The sequence below is a fragment of the Mustela nivalis genome (assembly GCF_964662115.1).
Source record: "Mustela nivalis genome assembly, chromosome: 1".
Lineage (NCBI taxonomy): Eukaryota > Metazoa > Chordata > Mammalia > Carnivora > Mustelidae > Mustela > Mustela nivalis.
Window position 1 is genome coordinate 91,617,781 of NC_139020.1, and position 18,190 is coordinate 91,635,970.

Genomic DNA, 18,190 nt, shown 5'->3' on the forward strand with positions numbered 1-18,190 from the left:
ATGACCCCACTTCCACTGTATCTGATTCTGGGCTCCATGAATATAGGTCCACACCTGTTGGATCTCACTGTGTAGAAACAGTTTATCACTTGTCTTCTCCCAACACAGCCAACATCTTCACCCTGGAATAATGTGTACCTATCATCCAGGTACACAAATACCATTCTAAATTCAGTGGCACCTGAATGACCTGTGCAAACAGTAAGCTTTTTTAAAAAGAAAATGAAATTAAGGACTAAGTCATGAACATCAGTAACCTAAACCATGTATACTTTTTGCTTTTTTAATATTTTACCTTAACTTACTTAGCAAGTTTCATTTATAATTGGGAAAAGGAGGATGATAGATATAATTCTTTTTGGTTGGTGAAATAAAAAATTCTTCAAGCTCTCTTCAGGGAAGTAACCTGGTCTCAGATTGAGCATGTCATGTTCATGAATGTCTTTTCTCCTTGTCACCTTCCTAAGATGGTCAATTAAACCAACTAGTACTTTTCCTTATGACAAGGACATGTATCCAGTGGGAACTGGAATGAAGCCAACACATTAATTTCAGTAATTCAGCTGAATGATTTTATTTCCTCCCAAGACTGAATCAGGGCTCACAGCCAATGCATGGTGGTGTGGTGACGATGTTTTGAGTAAGACCCTCCGTTGGTCTACTGGATCTGAGCTGGGACAGATCCTCAAAGGACTTTACTGAAGGTGAACTCAAGGTGAACCAAAGTTCCTATAATGAAAGTAGTTCAATCAGATCTCCAGAACCTCTTGAGTCATGGGATAGCTGAACAAAATTCGTGTCATGAGGGTGGTAGCAGAAGCCAGACTCTAAGGCGGCCCTAGTGATCCCTTTCTCCTGGCTTTCACACCCTTATATAATCCCCACACATTAACCGAGAGTGTGCAGGACTCAGTGACTCACTTCTAACAAGGAGGGTAAGAAGGGACAGTGTGTGAGTTAGAGACTGTCGGAAGCAGGCCCCTGGCCAGGGTGGCCTCCACCATTAAAAGATGGTGCCTGGCTAGTTGCCAGGTTAGGATTGCCTTGTGAGACTAAGCGGAACGCCCAAAGAGGAAGGAAACAGCGTTGGTTGCTAGCGAAGTTGTTCGTTTAGGTGCACAGCCTGATTCGCTCCCTCCTGTACCCTGCTCGCTGATTGGTCATGTAAGCGTATATAAGTGTGTAGACTTGCGGAAATAAAGAGAGAGAGAGAAGATGCATCCGAACCAGGGCGTCTTGTCGTCCTTGCGGGTAGAGGGCGATAAGAGACAAGGTCGTAAAGGACAATATGTGCCCCCCTTCATCATTCCCTCTTGGGGAAGTCAGGTGCCATGGTGTGAGTCGCACTATGAAGATGACTGAGACATGGTTCTGACAGCTGCTGTCAGTGGTCTTCTCTGAGGAGCTCTTCTCATGTCCCCCAGCCTTCTGATGAGCTGCAGCTCCAGGGTATCCTCTGCACTGCACTTACGAGAGACCCTGCGCCAGAACCAGCCTGCTTTGTCCCACAGAAACTAAAAAGGATGAAAATGCTTGATGTTTTAAGCTGCCAAATCTGGAGGACATTTTGCTACACAGCAGTAATTCATATGGGGGCTTAAAGCTATCCAGCCCCAGGACCTGATACAAGGGGTGCCGAGAATGTGCCCACACCTGTGCCGTTTCCTCCCCTCATGTGCCCTTCAGGCCTGAAGGACTTGCACCCCTATCTTAAATATGTATGCTGTTCTTCACGGAGCATACAGTGAGTGTCTTCTGTGTGCAGTCAGGATACCAAACATTAAGAACAGCAAGGTGATTTTTCCCTTCTGAGAAGCTCACTTTTCTTCTCTTTAAGAACCATCCAGTTCCCTTGTCAAAAACAGTTTTCAAGGCCACTAAAACTGGAGGCCAACCACTGAACCTCAATCCCAGCTAGGAGTCTGATGCCTCCCATTATGAAGGAAAAACAGGGGCTGAAGTGGAACTTCATGGAATGCAGTTACCCTCCTGCCAGTTCCCCCTAAGTTTAAATAGAAGCATTCCATTCTGCCCTCTTAAAATTAAGTGCTCTCACAAAGCAGACACTGGAGCATAAAATACCTTTTTACTTCACCTATTTGAATACCAGAGATTTGCCTTAAAGGGCCAGGCAACCTGAAGCTTTTCAACCAAAACAAGGCACCAGATTACCCAAGGCAGATGATATTTCATCTCAAGCATCAAATATATTATCCTTACCATCAGGGATTCTCACGGGATTAACACTAAGTGGTGCCTATTACTACATTAATGATAAATCATTTGCATGTCATTAACAAATTTCAGCCAGCCAGGGTTAATCCCTTAGTTTATTTTGTTTAACAGCCAACAGGTTCTTAAGTCACTGAAATAAAAGGCAGGAAACTCAGACATTTTCTTCAATCCAGGCAGTTCAACCAAATGCATATATATATATATATATATATATATATATATACACACACATACATATATATTTTTTTTTCTTCCCCCACCATTATTACCGTCATGCAGCTTCTAGGATAATATACTATTTTTGACATTAAAATATTAACTAGGAAATCTTTCAATTAGTCAAATATAAGAACAAAAAGGCATATACTTAAGGCTTGGCTTGGCTATTGTGAAATGAAGGCATATGTTGGTCATACAAATACACATTTTCAATAAGAGGATTTTCTAAAAGATTTTTAAAAATAATTCATACCTTTGTTGATTCCACATGTGCTATTTGCAATTTAACATCACAAAATAATCATTCCAAATGGTTCTCCCTGCTATGATTCACCACGGTGAATGATTCTGCCACTCACAGCAAATAAGAGAATGGTTCAGAATGGCTTATTTTCCTGCTCCAATAAACTATGACTAGGCATTCAGCAGATTTTTCTTTTGTTTCTTATTATTTTGCAGAGTTGAGAAAAAAATATATGAAAAATAAAAGAAATAACTGAATGGGCCACTGCTTTCAAAACTTATTTAGTCTTGCTTATTTACAGCAACCCTGTTATAATTCACTTCCATTCTCCTGTTTTTCTGGTGTGTTTTCCATATCAGAGAACCTCACCAGAAGACGCCCATTCTCTTTTGTATCTCAAGGCACGGCTTACCTTTCCACATAAAACTCTAAGTGTAAGTGCCCACTGCCAAAATGAATGCATGTGATAAAATTAAAGCATTTTTATTGGCTTTTCATTCTGGAAATAATTGGTAGAAATCTCTTTCGTTGCATTAATTTTGTATTATTAAACCTATCCAGTAAGTATCTTGATACCAACTCGGTCATTCTGCAACCCATCCCCAGAAAGTTGACTTACATGAAGTAACAATGAGGCCCTTTGACAGTTTTCAACATACTCTTCTGATGAGTAGATTTTTTTTTTTAAGATTTTATTTATTTATTGACAGAGAGAAATCACAAGTAGATGGAGAGGCAGGCAGAGAGAGAGAGAGGGAAGCAGGCTCCCTGCTGAGCAGAGAGCCCGATGTGGGACTCGATCCCAGGACCCTGAGATCATGACCTGAGCCGAAGGCAGCGGCTTAACCCACTGAGCCACCCAGGCGCCCCTGATGAGTAGATTTTTTAATTGTACAATTTTCTTAATGGAGACGTCTAAAGTCATTAGCTACACTTCCGTGTATCCTCCTACTCTCATCCTTAAAACTCCAGAAATCATCATAAGAAGCCTTGAACTTGCCAATACTTAAACCAGAGGTGGGGATGGGGGGATTGTGGGGGGAGCATCCAGCATCCCTCTCTAAAATTCCAGAAAAAAATGAGTGACAGAGCCAATCATTTTTCTTGCCAGTGCAGAGAGATACTGATATCCTAGTTTCTTTCCAGAGCATCTCCATATGCGTGTCTGCACTGGCACACACGCATTATGTGGAGCCTGCAAAGTAAGGAATACCAACATACCAAGCAGGGGCTTTTAGGAAGCAAAGAGATAATCTGTTGTCTGGAGTTACGTGGGCACATTCTGCATAGAAATAATATTATAAGTGCACCTTATATAAACTCAGTTTATCAATTTAACTCGCATCACCTTCCATATACCCAATGTCTTATAGGATAAAGATATGAATAGACTAGTGGCCTCTGAACTGGGTCAAACAGAAAGTTTTTTAAAATTATGAGCACCCACATGACTTATATAAAGATCTATAAAACAAATATCAATATAAATATTCTACTGAGACATGTATTCACAAAAATAAAAATTAGGATAAGAAACAATACACATAGGCATTCGAGTATATGCCTGCAGCTCACCTGCACACCTCCTGCGGTCTACACCCTCCACTTCGAGGTTCTGTTGTCACAGAAGGCAGGTAGTTAGGTGCTGAAAGGACACCTGGAGGCTGGCGGCGCGGGGGTCACGGCCACCTGTGAGGGCCGTTAGAGGCCTGCCCCGGCCGCATGCCACACGAAGCCTGATCAAACCAGACAGGCCCAAGATGGCGGACGCCAGGACCGGAAACCGCTGACCCAATCAGGAAGCAAAGTCGGGAAACCCTGCCCCCCCCCCCCGGGGATAATGAACATTCTACCCCCTCGTTAACAACCCTGCATAAAAAACAGAAAACCAGCCCCAATGGCGGGCAGCTCTCTCTCTCTCTTGAACTTGGAGGCTCTCAATCTCGAGAGTATGCTTCCGCTTTAATAAACTTGCCCGCTTGCGTCACACATCTGCCGGGTCACGTGTCTGTGCTTGCCTTTTTCTCAGAACAAGACTAAGAACTTTCAGGGACGCCTTGGGGATGGGCTATGCCAAGGCTCCAGGGCCAGGGGTCTACCAGTGCACTGGCAACACCAGCGATATACGTGTTCCGCCCTTTAATAGAAACTTTTCTGGTGGGAAAAAACAATATATCTGCTAATTTCATATAGCATCTCATATCGTTCATAAAACGTTGTCATATACATTATCTCAGGCAATCCTTACAAAGACCATTTCCTCATTTAACAGACCAGGAATTTAAGTAACATGAGTGCTCCCAAGATCACCAAGGAGACGCTAGCTAAACTAGACTTGAAACCAGGTCTATCCTACAGATATATGACAGATTAAATGGGCTTTTATGTGCCAGTCTGGAAACCACACTACCACTTAGAATATTACTTCTAAGGGAAAATGCTTTCTGAGTTCTAATTAACTGACTTGTAAAGGAACTTTTAGAATATAATATGCTCGTAAATTAAGAAGTACATGTATTACATATTTCCAAATAAATGTTTTTTCATACAGGAGAATCTGAACCATTTATTCTGCCCCTAATGCCAAAGAGTAAATCACAGAAACATGAAAGCCCAACCAAGCAATGCTGGAATGCCCATGTTCTATATATATGGCTGTCAGCTAGTACTCAAGGCAGCATTTCCCACCCAGAGATATTCTATTTGTGTATTCAATTTTTTCTCCTACAATAAACAGACCACTTTTTTTTAATCAGTATTTAAGAATCAGCAATATTCATTTATAAGTATTATCCTTCTAAGCATTATGTTTTAGCCTTGGAAAATTTTCTCTTTTTTTTTTTTTCTTTCAAAGCCAAATGGTTGAACAAGTAAGATAGAAAATGTATAAAATGAATGGTGCTGTGGGTCCAGAAAGGTGGCTGGAGAAAGTAAAGTCTTGTGAGTTTTCTCTCTGCCAAGGAAAGTGAGCCAGACACTTAGACTTCTGCCAGGCTCCCTTGAGTCTTCTTGAACCCTGTTTTCTTTAGATTGCCAGCACTGATTACATAATATTTTTGCAATGCATTTTACTTTCAAAAAAGTGTATATCCTCTTTGGCCCAGTAACCTAACTCCTGTGGATCTATTCTAAGAAAATAATTTGAAATATCAAAAACTTTTTAGGCATATGTATTTCATCATAATGTTATTTATAAAGTGGAAAAATAAAAAACAATCTGAATTTCCAATAATAAGGAAATGATAGATACACTTAATGACATACCATGTATCAATTTAAAATGATGGCTACAAAAGCTATAGGACTGCATTAAAAAAAGAAAAGAGAAAGAAAACTTTGTGATATATTAACCAAGAAGTACAGATTAGAAGCTACATATACAGTGTAATATAACTACATAAAAATACCATAAGAAAAAAAATAACAGACTAGCAATCAGTGGGCCAAATGAACCCATTCTTGGTTAGGGGTACTGGAATTAGCAGCGACTTCTTTCTTTTTTATATTTACCAGTTTTCTCTGGTGTGGGCATATTATATATTATAATAAAAAAGGGTTTTCTAAAACCTGGCACCTAATGATTTATGAATTCCCACAAATGAATAAGAAAAATAAAAATTACTTACTTTTTAAAAGGGAAATCAGATAATTCAGAAAAGGAACCCTAAATAGCTATAAAATGAAAAACATGTTCAGTATTTTCTAATAATAAAAGGGATTTAAATTAAAAAAACAAAATATAATTCTAACCCATAATATGAACACAAATTTAAATTTTATACACTTTGTTGTGAGTTTATGTGAACTTTGGAACTTTCACACACATCTGGTAGGAGGAAAAATTAGTACAATCACTTTGACGAGCGATCTGAAACATCCAATAAAACTGGAAAATGTGACCTATATATAAACTTCACACACTTGAACATAAATATTACAATAACAGTCATTGTGGCATTGTTCATAATAGTAAATTTAAAACAACTTACATTTCCTTCAATAAGGAAATAAATTATACTATTTTCATATGATAGAATATTCTAAAGCAGTAACAATGAATGAACTTGACCTTTATGAAATATCATAGACAAGTCATAAAAGTATAATATTGAACAGAGAAAGGAGCTCAGAATAATGTCAGTAGTCCATTCCACTTAAATAAACTTTTTAAATATGCAAAATAATACTATATTATAGTCACAAACATTGTAGCAATACTATAAAAATATACCTTGGATAGCTAAACACCAAATTCAGGATAATAAGAACACTGAAGAGAAAAAGAAACAAATGAGATTAGAGATTGGTGTTCCAGAGGACCTCAGTTCTCATCTGTAATGCTAGGAAGGAAGAAAGGAAGGAAGGAAAAAAGAAAGAAGGAAAAGCACTTGAAGCAAGATCAGCAAAGCAAAGCCATTATTGTCCATTTTTTGCTTAATATTTAATATACAACATTACAAAGAAATGATGAGCATCTAAAACTGACTCTTTTTTTTTTTAAGATTTTTTATTTATTTATTTGACAGACAGAGATCACAAGTAGGCAGAGAGGCAGAGAGGCAGAGAGAGAGAGGAGGAAGCAGGCTCCCTGCTGAGCAGAGAGCCCGATGCGGGACTCGATCCCAGAACCCCGAGATCATGACCTGAGCCGAAGGCAGCGGCTTAACCCACTGAGCCACCCAGGCGCCCTAAAACTGACTCTTGATTCAAAAGAATGAGAACTGCCTTGCAGGAATCTAAAGTTTTAGCTCTACACAAGATAAACAGAGCTTGGATTCAGAGAATGATCCAGGTCAGTAAAGTCATTTGCAGTCTTTCTGATGCTGTTTGCACTTGCCCTGGCATAGGACATGTTAGAAATGCTGCTTCTGTCTTTGTATTTGGCTAGGGAAGTGATGCAGGGACAGGCCACCAGAAACCCTTACAATTCACTGGGGTGGGGAAACTTATTCCCAAAAACACTCATGTTGTTGTCATCTGAAGTGCTTCCACCACATGAGCTGTTCAGCTCTGCAGCAATATGACTCTGCTACTTGAACCACTCTGTCTCCTAGAAGATACTTATTTGTCCTACCCACAAAGACTTGGAGATGATGGATGCTTCCAGAAACCCCAAGTTCTCCAGAAAGGAGCTATGCTTGGAAGGACGAGGGACTTCAATTTACAGCAAAGGCTCCTCCAACACTCTAGGAGCCATGTTTATTCCACAGGCCTCCTGGTAAGGAAGAAGAGATGATGGCTTTGAAGGGGGCTAAATTCTAAGTCCCTACCTATTCTAAGAGGCAACTATTATTCTTTTGTTCCAGCAGAGGGGGCACCCTGTCAGACAAGCTAGAATCCAGAAGTAGCCAGCACAAGAGACATCACCCACCTTCCAGCAATCCTGCCCTGGCCGATAGCGCTGACAGTGGGGTGAGCAGGCATGGATGGCGACCACAAGCTCCATGCTCAGGACAAAACTACTGCCATGTGCAACTGCCACTGGCCTGCTCTATCTTCAAACACTGAAGGAGCTGGTGATCCGTTCAAACTCAAGCCTGAATAACAGAAGATTTAGGGATTGACATAGCCTGTGTTTGGATCTACCACTCCCTTGAAAATATCTTTCAAGAACAAGTAACTCTAAAAACGGCCGAGGCAGATCAGTCCAAAACGTGTGCTGTATGACCTCTTGGCCATCCAGTCTGCATCTGGAGACACATTTGGAATGTGGAGCCAATCATACTGAAAGATTGCTACCCCCTTCCTGAATCCCTCATGGGCTTCTCAGAATTCAGCTTGCAAGTCACGCTTCGTTCAAGGCAGTTGATTAGTTCCAGTGTGAAGGGCACCGGACAGGACAATAAGTGGACAACAGACATAGTGATTCATAGATTGCTCTAAGAGTTGCAGGTGTTTTTAGGGCAAAATGAAAGAAAAGGAGGTTGAGTCAGTTCTCAGAACTATCCTCCTAGGACGAGATTAACCAGAATTACTCACAGTTACCATAGGCATTCAAGCCATTCAATGTCAAGGACAGGCCCTCTTCTGGGCATTCAGAACACCTCTCCCTCTTTCCGTGCCCCCCTTTCCCTCTTTGGAATGGCCCAGAAAAACAAAAGACTGGCCAAGAGCCCCATCTAAAATCAAAGTTGTTCACTTAAAACTGGTTACCAAAATGCACAAAAATGCGTCTTATCTGGAATGAACTATTCAATTATTTCAAAAGAAATGTAGCTTTCCCAAAAAAAGAGAAGTAATTAGTAGCATTAGAAAAATTGAAGAAAAGTTGCAGAGTAAATCACAATGATCCTAGCCATAGGACTGAAAGGAAAGGAATAGAATGGAATGGAATTGGAGCAGGGAGGGAAGAAGGAACGAAGGGGAAAAAATTGCTAAGGCAACTCAAATTCTCAAGGTATCTACTTTGTTCTTAAACCAAATCAAAACAAACCAAAATGTTATAGACTAAAACAGCCAAGACTCAACCAAAATTTGAGAGTTAAACATTAAGAAAGCTAGTCTTGAGATTAATTCTCCTGATCTATGATTACTTCAAATTAACCGACTAAAGAATCAGAATATAGAAAGGGCAGTTAAAACTCTGTTAAAGAAAACCAAAGCACATAATGCTTATTGGGATACGAAACATAAGTAAGCTATGTATGTCAGAAATACATTTCCAGGGGCGCCTAGGTGGCTCAGTCAGTTAAGCATCTGACTCCTGCTCAGGCCATTATCAAGGTCCTGGGATCAAGTCCTGCTTCCAGCTTCCTGCTCAGCGGAAACTCTGCTTCTCTTCCTCTGCCCACCCCCTACCCCCAGCTCATGTTCTCTCTCTAATAAACTAATAAAATATTTTAAAAGTAAAAATTAAGTGGTGCCTGGGTGGCTCAGTCATTAAGTGTTTGCCTTTGGCTCAGGTCATGATCCCAAGGTCTTGAGATCAAGCCCTGCATGAGGCTCCCTGCTCAGCGGGAAGCCTGCTTCTCCTTCTCCCACTCCCCCTGCCTGTGTCCCCTCTCTCACTGTATCTCTCTCTGTCAAGTAAATAAATAAAATCTTTAAAAAAAATAAATATATTTCCAAATTCTACCATATATATATATTTCCCATCATCCAAGTTTCCACAGTCTTAGGAATGTGGAATGGGATAGCCGAATGAGAGAACAGTAATTGAAGCGACCCCTAGCAACCCCTTACCAAGAGCTACTTACATTAAAAAGAGCATCAGCCATTAAGTCAAACAAAACAAGTTTTCTATTTGAATTAATCAGATTGTCAAATACTCCATTTTTTTCCTCTGAAAACCAAAAGGTTTGGTATAATAAGATTTAATTTATGAAACTCTTTTTACTCCATCTGAATTTCACCTCCTTTGAAAACCATACAAAGCAACTTTGGAATCACACTTGGACATGCACACAGCCCACCACCAAGTCCCTGGAGAAATTCTACCTGCAAACAGGAGACTCCTGCTAGAAATGACCACGGAAGCAGATTGGTACAGAAGAATGGGTAGAACAAAGGGAATGTGTTTATTGAGCATCTTTTATGTACCTCTCACTTGCAGTGTTTGATTTCATACCATCCTTCTAACTACCCCACGAGGTGCACACAATTGTCCCCTCCCACTGAGGCAGGGGAGCCAGGGTTTGAATTCTTGGAGCCTAGGACCACCCTTCAGGTCCAAACTCCTGTGCTTAGCACAACACCAGGGGTAGGGTGGGCCTTTGTCAAATGTTTGCTGCCTGAATCTGACCATGAGGCCTACTCACTTAGCTGGGTCTAAAACGTGGCATCGGAAGGCCGCTATGCAGTCTGAGGGGCAGCGAGTAGAGCAGTCAGCCCAGCGTGGGGCTGGGCAAGTTCATTGCCCAGAACTTTTATAGCTCCAGCTGCCCCGTCTCCTCCATTACTGCCCTCTTCTGGCCATCATGCTTCCCAGCTCAGACCACCTGCCTGCCATGGGTTTCCTCTCCCGATGCAGCAGCCAGCCTTGGCAGCCTCCACTTCCTGGAGGAGCTGGTAGCTATGAAAACACTGGCCCAATATCAGAGTTGTGGAGCAGCCGTGGCTTCCATCCTTTAGCTATTTGGGGTAACCCAGGCCCCAAGGAATCCTGGCTCCCCACTGACAGCATTGTTCAAAATCCCACCAGTTCACGAGGAGCAAACGGGAATAGAGCTCCAGATGGGTCCCCTTGGGGTCGGGATTCCTTGCATTGCTTTCATTGATGGGTTTTGGGCTGAAGGTTGGAATCTAGTCATTAGAAATCTCTGTAAGGTGCCTATGTTCTCTAACGTGGGACCAGAAGGAGAGAGTCAAGGAGGTTCCGTCTCCTCTGGTATGCATGCCGCAAGTAGCTAGGCAGGGGGATGGCATTTCAAAAGGCAAAGACACATAGACTGGGGAAAGATGGGCCTGGATGTGTACCTGGTGGCAGACCCTGGTGCATCCAGCTTCCATCACAGGGTCCTTCCTACGTCCCCACCCCTCCCACCTCCCACTGCTCCGAGCTTCCAGGAGCATTCTTTCAGGTGCCCCCTTTGTACTGGGTATCAGTCCACCTTTAAAATAACAATTCTCAGGGCGCCTGGGTGGCTCAGTGGGTTAAAGCCTCTGCCTTCGGTTGAGGTCATCATCCCAGGGGCCTGGGATCGAGCCCTGTATCGGGCTCTCTGCTCAGCATGGAGCCTGCTTCCTCCTCTCTCTCTCTCTCTGCCTGCCTCTCTGCCTACTTGTGATCTCTGTCAAATAAATCAATACAATCTTTAAAAAAAAAAAAAAGTAATAATTTGCTGGGGCACCTGGGTGGCTCAGTGGGTTAAGCCTCTGCCTTTGGCTCAAGTCATCATCTCAGGGTCCTGGGATGGAGCCCTGCATCGGACTCTGCTCGGCAGGGAGCCTGCTTCCCCCCTCTCTCTACCTAACTCTCTGCCTACTTGTGATATCTCTTTCTCTCTCTCTTTCTCTTTCAAATAAATAAATAAAATCTTTAAAAATAATAATAAAATAACAATTTGTTGACAGCTACTAATTGCCAGGCAAGGTTTTTTACCTTTCTAACTTTCATCAGTGCTACATTATTTCCCCCATTATACAAATGAGAGTATGGGTTGGAAGCTTAATGATGAACCTCCACCAGTGAAAGATGATCCCACTCCACATGCAGCCAGCCCACAGCTCACCCCCCGGTGCTCAGGAGAGGGACCCAGGCACTTGCCATGGTCCACCTTCTTTGCAGCTTGCACTCAAAATCCTCCTATATCCCTTCCCCTTGTCCACTTATGCAAGTGCACAGCTGGCCAGTCACTCTCCCTGGGGTACAACTTCTATACCCTGCACTTCTTCAGTTTGCATCCAACATGGTAAGGAAAGGGGACTTAAACTCTGAGTTATGTTAGAAGTCAGCTCTCTTTTCTCCTCCTGGCCTGCACAGTAATCAGCTCAACGTCTGTGCCTTCAGCTCTCTCATACCAGACACAGATCAGCGGTGCTTTCACCTGCATCTTGCATCTTTGCCTCAGTTTTTAGAGTCATCTGGCCACCACGAGAAGTAACACGGCATGAATCAGGAGAGTCAAAATCCCAACCAAGTCTGGGCTTCCATCACTTTTCAGAGACACAGACACTACTAAAAAGTGTCCTGGGGCTCTTCCAGGGATCAAGACTTCATAAAACCCAGAAACATACATCTGGAAAGAACCTTAGAAAAAGTTCCAGTAGTCAACCCCCCCCCCCCCTTTTACAAGAAGTAAACTGAGGCTCAGGGAAGACCTGACTGTTTTCCCACCACCTGCGCTTCCACTGTTAGTAAGTGGCACAATGTGGATTCAAAGCAAAAACTCTTAACCCAAAGTTCGGTGTCATATCCTGCTACATAAAAAGTGTCCTCTGAGTTTATAATGCTAGCAGTTTAAGTATTTATATTTGGTCCTATTGCCCCCCATTAGCAGAAAGAGAGGAATAAAGCAACCCAGTTTTCATGGCAGATACAGGAAGGCCCTTGAGTATTACCACCATTAAAGAAACTGAGGCACAGAAGTGAGAACAGTTTTTCCTAGTAAAATCTAGCTAGCTGATGGCAGGGTGCGGGCTCAAACTCCAGTCTGCAGACTCTCAATCCAGGGCTCTTTCCGTGAGGCCCTAACAAAAATGTGCAGAGATAGAGCCTTTTGGTCTTGTTTTCTAAAGTTACTAATTGCCATAGTACTTCCTATTTCTTACATATCTTAGACAGTGAAACCATGCGCAACTATGAAAATGGCTGTATTCAGAGATGCTATCCTTATCTGGAAAACAAGTAAGGAGCACTCTGCTAAAATCACAGAAGAAAACTAGAATGTGGGTTAAATTTTTAAAAAAAGAAGAAGAAGATGAAGAAGAAAAGGAAAGAAAAAAAAAGCAACCACAGATACAGCCATTTTCGGCTGGGCGATCAAAGCTGGACCTTGTCGATGGCCTTCATGCCAGGAACGGAGTCGAAGTGCTGAAGGGAGAGTCTGAAGGGCCCACGCCCTGGGGCAAGGCACGCAGGCCGTGACACCAGCTCCTGCTTCCAAGCCTTCTCCCCCTACCGCCTCTGCTTTCACAGACCTCTTCCAGATCAGAGACCACGAGGCAGGAGGGAGGAGCTGGTTTTGTTTTCTGTAGAATAAAGATTTCCAGAGACCAAAGAATGGCACTTCTACGTCTTATTCCAAGAAAGTCCATTTCTTAACATTTTTAAGAAACATATAAACAAAAAAATTTGCAAATGTACACAAAGCCCCCTTGTGGAAGTATATTTAAAAACCATGAGAGGATGTGAGTCTCTGAGAGGGAGAAATGATGCATTCGTGATATTTCAGGTTCCCTTATGGGCAGGTCATCAGGGGACGAGGACACGCAGGTATCTGACCCTCATCAGGAACCCTGGCCTCCAGGACTATTTTTGCATAGCCCCGGAATCCATTTTTATTTGCCTTATGGCCACAAAAAGAAAGAGAGAGAGAGAGGGAGAGGAAAGAAGGAAGGAAGGGAGAAAAGAAAGAAAAGAAAAAAAGAAAGTCCTGACGTAAATCTTGACAGATTTCGTCCCATTTAATTCTATGGTTCTTTACCTTTTTTTTTTTTTTCTTTTTTAACTTTCTGAAAGAGAATACCTTCGCATCTCCCAAGACAACACAATCTTCTGAACTAATAAAAGCCATACCAGTTCCAAAGTGCAAGTTTTTTTTTTTTCCTTTGGAAGGTTTTATTTCCTTCTAGGAAAAATTAACAATTAAAAATGTCCTCTGAAAATATGTTAAAGATCACATTGAGATGGAAAGGAAATAAAATGCTGCATGTTCTCTATTTTTTAACTCAACGAAAAACTTTTTTGACTTTCATGATGTGCATATGGCCATTAATTTCAATGTCATATTATGGTTTTTGGCTGAACAGACAGTATGTATGTATGTATGTAAGCAAACAAAACAAATGCATTTTGTATTCAAATTTATACAACTCCATACATTTTTATGCTGTTTATTTGAAAATTAATTTTGGCTTAGGCCTCAGAGACAGCAAATGTTGTCAAGATTTGAGGGCTACCTGAAAAGCCTTGGGGACAGCATTACCCTTATGCATAAGAAACAGCAAAATAAAATAAAAATAAATGAATTTCCAAATACGTCATGGCTAATCCCTTGAGCTGACCTACAAATGAATTATGGAGGTTTTGCTACAGGACTGAGTAGATCTGGTGATTTCACTGAGAGATTTATCTTATTTTCCAACTTATTTTCATATCTTATTTCCTTTTCTTTTAGAATTAGACTGTAAATAAAAAGGCTAAGACTGAATGAAGCTCCCTTTCACGGACCTTATACTGGATTGATAAATTAAAACGGTGAGATGAGTTTTGTATGACCCATCCTCGAGGATTTGGGAAATTTAGCCGATGCAAAACAAGGCATTAATTTGGAGAGGCCTAGCTACTTACAATGCTTAGTGTTCTGACAATGATGAATGGCATCATTCCAAGCAAATGGTAATTTCACTTTTTGTGACAGTACTTTAGAGCAAAACCGACTTTCTTCACACAAAGAATTTGCAATCCTATTGAACAGAGGCAGTACCTGAATATCAGAAGTCCTTCATTGTTTAAGTATCATCTGATATTCTTGATTGGTTAGAGACTGAAGGTTGGAGTTGAATTAGGGAGAACGGAGGTTAAGTCCTAACCTTGAAAGACTTAGCAGCCATTGAAACACTGCCTTTGGGCACTTATTGGCCTGTATTTATCAAAAAAACTTTTCAATTCAATGAAGGGAGGGAGAAAACACAAAACTTGTCACATTCATCAAGTGAAGCCACTGGAAAGACATCTACAGAACACCCAAAAAGCATAATCTTTCCGAAGCGCTGATAGAAATGGTAATTGGATGGGTCAGGGAATAATACAACCAAAGCGGGGGCAATGCAGAATATCGTGAAAAAATCAAGGTCAAAAATAAAAGAACAGATCCTTTTTAACTTGCGAAAAACTTACACTTGGCCTTCGTACTAAGGGAAAAATATACCTGTTGCTACCCATAATTTATGTCCTCACAAAAGCCTCTCAAAAAGAACCTTTGAACATAAAAAACATTAAAGACCCTCGTTCTCACAGCCCATAAGAAAGCTTCACCTTAATATTGGCTCCATCAAAATATGTTTTCTGAAAGCAAAAAAATATATATCTTTCTTTTAAAAGAACAAGTAAAAGCAATGATTCGCTTTCTAAATCTAAGCCATTTGTCTTTCAGCAGGGAAGGTATGTGGGGGGGGGGGGTGTGCAGGGGAGAGGGGGCATGGGGAGGAATATGCTGAATATACTTAAACTCTTCCCTGAGAGACTAAAAAAAATTTTTTTTTAATTAAAAAAAACAGACTCTTGGAGGACTGGCAGAGAAAATCAACACTGTACCCAAAAGGGGAATAGACATGATGAAGCACAAGAAGTGATTACACTTCTTCCTGCCTTCTTTGTTAATGAGCTAATATCAGGGCAGAGCCAAATGACACATGTAAACAGATGAGCCGTCTGGGATGCCACATTGTCCCGTTTTTATCTTACACAAACACCTCTGCACTGGACTTGGAAGGATTTGGGGCACAACTTGGAGAGCTGATAGTCTGAGCTACATCCAGCTCGAAAAGGAAGGGATCTGGTGAAGTGGTGTGTAGCTCAGCTTGGTGGAAATGCGCGGATGCAGGTGTCTCCTTACTGACAAAGATATCGGTTAAGGGGGAAACACCCCTTGGAAAGATAGTATCTGGGAATATCTTCATCCTGGGGAATAAAGCAGGACACCCACCAAACCTCCTTAGATAGTTCCCTAAGGGGTTTAAAAAAAAAAAAGAGCCAGCTCTCCCTGGCATTTCCCTGTAAACTGTACACATTTACTGATGTGCAAGAAAAGACAGCATCATTTGTTAATTTGTGAAATTCTAAGCTGCCTGTGTACGCTGTTTCTACTAATCCAGAAATTTGACTTTCTACATTAGACTTCTGCGGTGATGTAAGAAAGGAGATGGAGTTTATGATTTGTGCTGACAGAGCCACATCATATTTTAGGGAGATGACATTGCTATTGATGGCTCCTTCTAATCTATTCCCAGTAATATGCTCATCTGTATGTTTTCCCCGGGCACCAGAAGAACAATCTCAGATCCCTAAAACAGTATGTCATTTCTTTCCACAAATCTCATATGCACATATATTATTATTATTTAACGTTTATTAAGTACCAACAGTATGCTAGGCACAATAGACATAGGGGGCCATAAAAACATATTTAACGCATCAAAAACCACAATAAAAGGACGCTGTGTTTGTGACAGAAGACAATAAAAATCTTTGCAATTCATGGTTCAAGATGAAATGCACCCCAGGTCCCAGAGCAGCCTTGGTACAGCACGACATATCAAAAAAAGGTATTAGAATTTTCACTTGGTTGGAGTCAGGGAGGTTATGCATACTCCGCGATTAAACATGGCCTTCCTCAACTTTATGATGTTCTGCAACAAACAATGAATTCTATAATGGCAAAGCATTAATTACTTAACTATCTGGTTGAATCTTGACCCTACATCACTCCAGTACCCAGGTATACATTCTGTTCCAAGCACTGTAGTAGACATTTAAAATGCATTTCTCAGTATAAGCATTGGGTATGCAGTTATTTATTTGACCGAAACTCAGAAAGGTTAGGTATTTCACCCACAGTGCATGCTCAGGAACCATTGTCACTTTGCCTAGAGTTGTCTAACATACACACGCACGCACACCCACACACACACACACAGAGTGATAAATGCCATCCACCAGCTTGGGGATTTGGAGTTAACATAATGTCAAAAAACCAGTTTGAACATGTGCAGACACAGCATTAGCGTGGTCAAGATAGAAGTATAAGGGTCTCAACTTCTTCACTTCCTAAAGCTTCTTTAGTCACGCTTTCGTGTAGGGTTAAAAGCATGAACCCTGGAGCCAGATTTTGTGGGTTTGAATTCTGGTTCTACCACTTCTTAGCCATGTGTTTCTAAGCAAGTTAATTAATATTTCTCTGCCCTGGGTTCCTCATCTGTTAACAAGATAGGAGGAAAATATGGTAATTTATTTCACAGACTTATTGTGAGGTTAGAATGCGTCAATATAAAGAAAAAGCTTAGTATGATGCCCAGTCCATAGTGAGTACTTCAAAAGCTATAATCTCATTAGAGTTCTAGCACTGAGAAACAGCTAATATGCTGCTTTTTGGGTAAAAAGACAACATTATTCCATGAATCAACCATAGGCTACAAGATGCTTTTCTATTAGTAAAAAAAGATTTACACCATCCGTCCACCTAACTCCCTTCCCTTCAGCCGGTCATGAACTTAAGTGAATCTACATGAACACTAGCTAAGGAAAACTCCACAAATTTGGCTTTTCCATGGCTCACCATGACTGAACCACAGACAGGTAGGCTGAGGGGCCACAAAAGACCCACCCCATGGCATTAGGTCATTTGGAGGTGTTAGGAATGGAAGAGCCATGAGACAGTGCTTAGAAGCTCCCAGAAGGCAACCAAGGGTTCATCATATGGATTCAGGACCTTCATTGAAATCTCTGCAACTCTCAGCAATGTGCAGGCTAATTTGTGTATTTTTCATGTACTTTCTACTTCCTCCCCATTCTTGTACATCTTCTGGAAATTTCCCAGCTTCTTATGTCTACAGAGACCTCAGAGAAGACAAGAGATGTCAAACTCACGTCAAGTAATAGGACCTGTTGTTTACCACCTAAATAATAGTTTTAGTTGCAGAAAAAGTCAAAGTGAATGACTAAATTCAGTGTTGGGGATTATCGGTCAACATCAATAGATAATGCATTTCTTCATGAAATTAGGGTGAAGAGTCGAAGTTGCAGTGTGAGGGAGAATAATCAGAACTCATGCTTGGTACAAAGCGAGTAGGGTAACTATTTCCTAATGTTGTTTTTGTTGTCATCAATATCAA

The 18,190-nt window shown here is 41.3% G+C and overlaps 2 protein-coding genes across 17 annotated transcripts in view; one reads left to right on the top strand and one right to left on the bottom strand.

Annotated features, from left to right (window-relative positions):
- The window catches only part of MECOM (MDS1 and EVI1 complex locus), a 545,117-nt gene that overhangs the window by 441,506 nt on the left and 85,421 nt on the right, over positions 1 to 18,190 (bottom strand). Inside the window, exon 1 of one of the 16 annotated variants that reach the window (XM_082741485.1) lies at positions 4,274 to 4,399. The exons of the other annotated variants lie outside the window; for them this stretch is intronic. The gene's annotated coding sequence lies outside the window, so the exon portion shown is untranslated. Of the gene's footprint in view, positions 1 to 4,273; positions 4,400 to 18,190 lie in introns of those variants that run through there. 16 annotated transcript variants of the gene reach the window in all.
- LOC309841265 (uncharacterized protein) overlaps positions 1 to 18,190 on the top strand; it is a gene marked incomplete at its 5' end in the record, with an annotated part of 137,206 nt that overhangs the window by 31,276 nt on the left and 87,740 nt on the right. The window lies entirely within an intron of this gene.